The sequence below is a fragment of the Cervus elaphus genome, chromosome 29, assembly GCF_910594005.1.
Source record: "Cervus elaphus chromosome 29, mCerEla1.1, whole genome shotgun sequence".
Classification (NCBI taxonomy): domain Eukaryota; kingdom Metazoa; phylum Chordata; class Mammalia; order Artiodactyla; family Cervidae; genus Cervus; species Cervus elaphus.
In genome coordinates this window covers 60156716-60162715 of record NC_057843.1, presented here as the reverse complement: position 1 = coordinate 60162715, position 6000 = coordinate 60156716, and positions in this window count along the sequence as shown.

The window sequence follows — 6000 nt, the reverse complement described above, 5'->3', positions numbered from 1 at the left end:
AAAGTGCTTAGCACAGAGGATGCTCTTTACAGAAAACTGTGCAGTTTGGAATGTAATTGTTACAGAGTTGGATATGTTTTAGAACAGAGCTTGGTAGGGGATTCAGGTGGGTCAGCTTCTCAAAGATTAGTATGAGAGATCATAAAAAATTAAGTAAATTCAAGGGTGGTCTGCTTTCTGGATGTATGGACTTTGGATGGAAATCCAGCAGGTTGCCTCGGTGTGGTGTGTGTGTGTGGAGGATGTAGGGAGTCTTGGGGTCGATTGCTGGGAATGGGGTGGGAACATAACTTAGACTGAGCAGAGACCAGGGAGTGAGAAAACATATTCAAATTCCAGCTCTGCCACTACCCTCCTGTATGATGGAACAGGTTTGGAAAGTCACCAATCATTTTTGGATTTCCAGCTCCCCAGTTCCAAGATGAGGGGGTGGAATTTGAAGATCTCCATAATCTTAGTAAATACCACCAGTCTAGAAATTCCCAAGCCAAGTTCCTCAAATGAATGAAAATTCCTCTGGTATCCATTTCCACTGAAAGAGCAACTGTTTTATCTTTCCACTGTATGTATTTGAATCAGATACAAAGAAGAATATAGGTGTTTTAAAGGCTTTTGATACACATTTCCTTTTGTTTTCTAGAGAGCTGGTATCAAAACAAATTCACCATGAGATAGACGTTCATGTATTCCTACTCTAAGAGCAATTAGGAGAGGTCCCTGAGGTAGTTAGGGATTTGACGGGCAGGGGAAGCTATGCAAAGGAAGTGTCCTGGTGGAGATCTGTCGAACAAGTTGGACTGAGCCAGACGAGAAGGGAATGTCTGTTCCTGACAGAGGCAACAGCATGTGAGAAGGCCCAGAGGCACAGCAACTGAGGACAGAAATAACTTCCATGTGGTTGGAATCTTGAGAGAAGGCGAGTAACACATGGAGCAATGTGGTGAGATTTGCATTTTAGTAAGGTCACTTTGGCTTCAGCGTGGAGGTCTGACTGGGGGCAGGACTGCAGACAGAGCGACAGGTGAGGGGGCTGCTGCAGTCCCCCAAGTGAGCAACACAGCAGTCGCCAAGACTGGGACAGTGACAGAACGGAAAACAGACGGAAGGGACATTAAAGAGGGAGACGGACAGGACACAGTGAGTGCTTGGCTGGTAGGAGGGTGGGAGAGAGGGAAGCTGTCAGGGTGGTCCTCAGGCTCCTCGCTGACCTGGGAAGAATGAAGAGCCTGGACATCGCCGTCTGATTTTGGGGCAGGGAAATGATGTGTTTAGTTTGGAACATGTTGAATGTGAGGTTCCTGCGGTACCCATCCGAGCGGAGGTGGCCCGTAAATATTGGGAGCCATGGAAGGGAGGTCTGGCCTTCATGCAACTGCTGGGACCTGAGGTCTTGGAGAGAATTCACTCACGTAGTTACCCCTCACCAAGGAAAAGAGGGATGCCTAAGAGAGAACCCCAAGGCACACCAACTCCGAAGGGATTTGTAAGGGAGGCAGAGCCTGCAGCGTGACTGCACAGGAGGGACCAGAGAAATGGGAAGAAAACCTGGAGTGCCTGTTGTCATGGAAGTCAAGGGGAAAGAATTCTCCGAGGACAGCGGCTGGCAGAATCTGATACAGGTATGACCCTCACACTTTTCAAGGGCCACCTCATTTAATTCTCCCGTCAAACTGTCAAAGTGGAGACCTTCATCACGCTGTTTCCAAAGAGAAAACTGAAGAACAGAGAAGGTAGGCAAATTTCCCAAGGTCATCCAGCAAGCCAGTGGCAGACCAAATCTGATCGCAGGCCTTGATAGGCAGTGTGTGGGCCAAGCAGGAGACGCTAGCATATGGACTTTTAGTGTGAGCTCGCGGAGTAGGTGATAGAAGTAATTAGCGGCCATCAATCACCATGCGCCCCCGGCGTGCGTTCAGTGCTCTAGGCCCCACCTGCCCTGTTTCTTAGCCTCACCACCACAAGGGGAGGCAGTGATTTTGCTCCTAGTGCACCGAGGAGCCTGGGGACCCGAAGGCAAGTGACTTATGCGAGATCACACACTGTGGCAGGTGGCAGGGCCGGGTTGGGAACCCAGGTCTTCCTTACTGCCAGTAATGATCGCGGCGGTTCTTTCCCGTGGAGCAAGGCAGAGTCTCCAGTGGGAACACCTGGAGGCTCCCCCGGGACCCCCGCCCATCCCTCGCCCCCGCGCGCATGCCTGGCCGCTGAGGCGTGAGAGCGGACGCCCGGGGCCCTCGCTCCTGCGGTCCTTGCACAACCTGCCCGGATAAGTGCTGCGTCTCTGGGCAATTATCGCCCTCCCGCCGCCGCCGGGACTGGCCCGGCAGAAGGCCAAAGGCGAAGGGACTCGCAGCCACCCAAGGAGAGCGGTACCCAGCGGGAGGGCCAGCCACCAGCTCTGCGCGCCGTTGCCCAACGCCGCCGCCGCCGGGCGCGGGGACCGAGGGCGGGACGCGCGGTGATGTCACGTGGAGCCGCCCCGCGCCCCGCTTTCCCCACCGCCTCAGGTAGAAAGCCGTGTGGGGCGGTGTGTACACTGCCGGGTGATCTCCTGAGAGGCTTTCTTTCCCTTTTATCTTCATTTCTTCCCTTCTTTCCCTTATCATCCCTGCCGGTCCGCCCTCTTCCTCCTGCCTTCCTCTTTCTTCTTCTCCTTTCCCCCTTCTTTCCTCCCTCCCTGCCCTGCTCCGCGCTTTCTCTCCTGCCTTCCTCTGGCTCTGCCTCCTCCTTCCCTGCTCCCTTCTCCTTCCTCCCTGCCTCTGCTCTCCTTCCTCTCCTCCCTCCTTTCCTTCTTCCCTGCTTCTGCTTGCTCCCCTTTTCATTTCTTCACTTTTGAAAATAATTTTTAATCTCTACCTATGTAAAAAGCACACAATATAAATTTACCGTCATCACCATGTTTAAGGGCACAGTCAGTAGTGTTAAGGACTTTCACGTTGTGCAACCAATCTCCGGAACCATTTCATCTTGCAAAACTGAAACTCCAGATCCATTGGATAACACCTCCCGGTTCCCCCGGCCCCAGTCCCCGGCCATCACATCTTTCTTTTTCCTTTCTCCCTTTTGTCTTTCTGTGCCCTTCTTTCTTTTCCCTTATCTCTCTTTTTTCTCCCCCCACCCCCTCCCCATCACTGCTCTCTCTTTCCTTACAAGCCTGGATGGCCCTGCTGCACCCTTGCCAGCCCCTGCATCCCCTGCCAGGGGCTGGGCCGGGAGCCCTGTCAGCGAGGCTGTTAGAGGGCTGGTGACTCACCATTCCTCCCCCATGTGTCAGGGCCAGTGGGCGGCCCCTGGAAGCCTCACCTGGCTTTATGATGGTAGGCAAACATGTCCAGCAAGGAACTCTTGCCAGGAAGAGTTAATTAGAGAGAGGCCCTGACTCCAGGGTCGGGCTGGGAGCCCCTCTCTCCTCTGGGCCTTCCCCCAACCCTGGGGCTCCCCTTCTCGGCAGTGCAAGACCGCCATGCTGATGGTGATGCTGCTGATAAGTTGGGCTGACAAAAAGTTTACAAAGCAATTCCATTAGACATGATCTCATTCTTGTTCTCACAACAATCCTGGGAGGTAAGCCTTACTGTTCCATTTTCACAGGTGAGGAAACCGAGCCTCAGAAAGGCGAAGGGGTTTGCCTGTGGCCATGAAGCTGGTAAGTGACAGTGTTGGTACTTAGTGTCACAAAAGCAGGAAAAGAATGGGACAGGTCAGAGTGTAAAGTATCTTTAAAAAAATTCATTGCTTCCTCTTCTGTGTTCACGTAGCACCTTGTTTAGGCCTCTTGAGGACAGGCCCCACCTGATGGGTTTCTTCAGCATCTGAGTGGTGAGGGGCAGATACGGAAGGAGTGAGTGGTGGAGGTATTTGATGGACTGCATATCAAGTGTGAAAGAGGTGATATCTAGACAGCTAAGAGACTTTTAAAAGTGAAATAGAGTTGCCACCCAGCTGTCCCTGGGTTATCTGGAGCTGTGGCTCTCCATTCAGGGAACATACTGAGAGAATATAGGACTTCTGAGTGTGGATGGAGTTGCAATTTTCCTGCCTTTTCTGGGTGGAACCTCTGGACAGTTCACAGTTTTTGAGTATGTTCTATTTCAATCTTTTTGTCGTTTGGTGTGTAAATAATTTTGTGTTATGGGTAATTGTGGTAGATTATTAATGTTCACCAATATCCACTTCTCCCCTGTGTCTTGCAATCTCCAATCTTCTTGAAAGCATGGTCATGTGACTAATTTTGGCCAATAAATGTGATTAGAAGTGGTGCTCGTCACCTGCGGAACAGAACGGTCGAGTTGCAGGTGCTTGACTCTAGTCCTCTCTTCTCCCGCTGCATTGACTGAGGAGGTCACATTCCAGGATATTGGAACTTTATTGGCCTGGGTTCATATCAACTGTTATGCATGCACAGAGCAAGTGAGAAATAAACCTCAGTGATATTAAGCCACTCAGATTCGAGCATTTTTGTTACTATAGTTTAATCAATCAGTATAACACATTGAATGCTTAGTCAATTTTTTTTTTTTTTTTGCTTAGTCAATTTTTTAAACATAACTTTCAACTTTTGAAACAAGATTTATTTATTTAAAAATAGATTTACAGCTGCACAGTCTAATAGAAAACATAAGCTTGATTTCCATCTCTTCCTTATATATACCTTATCACATATTTAAAAATGTCTTTAAGAGCTTCATTGAGATGTAACTGAAATATGACAAACGCCACATATTTAAAGTATACAGTTTGGTAAGTATTGACATATGTATGTTCCTGTGAAACCATGACTGCAGTCATGATAGTGAATATGTCCCTTTCCACAGAAGTTTTCTTGTGTCTTTCTCTGTCCTGTCTCTTCCCACCAAGCCCACCACTGAACTGCTTTTGTCATCATAGCTTAATTCGCATTTCTTAGAATTTTAAATGGTATCATATAGTATGTGCTCCTTTTTGTCTGTCTCCTTATAACTTAGTATAATCCTTTTGAGATTTTTCTAGTCAATAACTCATTCTTTTTATATTGCTGAATACTATTCCATTGTATAGATAGACCACAATTTGTTTATATATCTTCTATTGATAGACTTTGGTTATTTCCAGTTTTGGGATATTTAGAGTAAAATTGTTGTGAACATCTATGTACAAGTCTTTGTATGGGCATGTGCTTCCATTTTTCTTAAAATACCTAGGAAAGGAATGTCTGGATCATATGGAGCTTGTGTATGTTGAACATTTAAGAAACTGTTGGACTCTTTTCCAAAGTGGTTATAGCATACATTCCCACCAGTGGCATGTGGAGAGTTCTGGTTCTTCCACATCCTTGCCAACACTTGGTATCATTAGTTCTTTGGTCTTTTTGTTTGTTTGTCTTTTTTCTTTTGAACTTTTTATTTTGTATTGGGATATAGCTAATTAACAATGTTGTGATAGTTTAAGGTGAACAAAGGGACTCAGCCATACATACACATGTATTCATTCTCTGCAAACCTCCCTCCCATCCAGGCTGCCACATAAGTCCTTTGGTCTTTTTAACCTTAATCACTTTAATAGATGTGCAGTGTAGTTCATTGTGGTTTTTAAACTTGGGATAAAATACACAAAAACATAAAATTAACCATTTTAAAGTGTGCAATCCAGTGGTATTTAGCATATTAATAATATTATAAATCATTGTAGTTACAGAATATTTTCATTACCCCCAAAGGAAACTCCAAATTCATTAAGTCACTCTCCAGTACCCTTTCCCTCAGCCCTAGGCAGCTACTAATCTATTTATTGTCTCTGTAGATTTGCTTATTCTGGATATTTCATGATGGAATATGAAATAAATGGTGTAAAAATGCAACATGTAGTCCTTTATGACTGGTTTCTTCCATTTAGCTGGTTTTTGAGGTTCATCATGTTGTAGCATGTATTAGAACTTCATTCCTTTCTGTGTCTGAATAATATCCATTGCATGTATATACTACATTTTGTTTATCCGTTCGTTAGTTGATGGACATTTGGGCT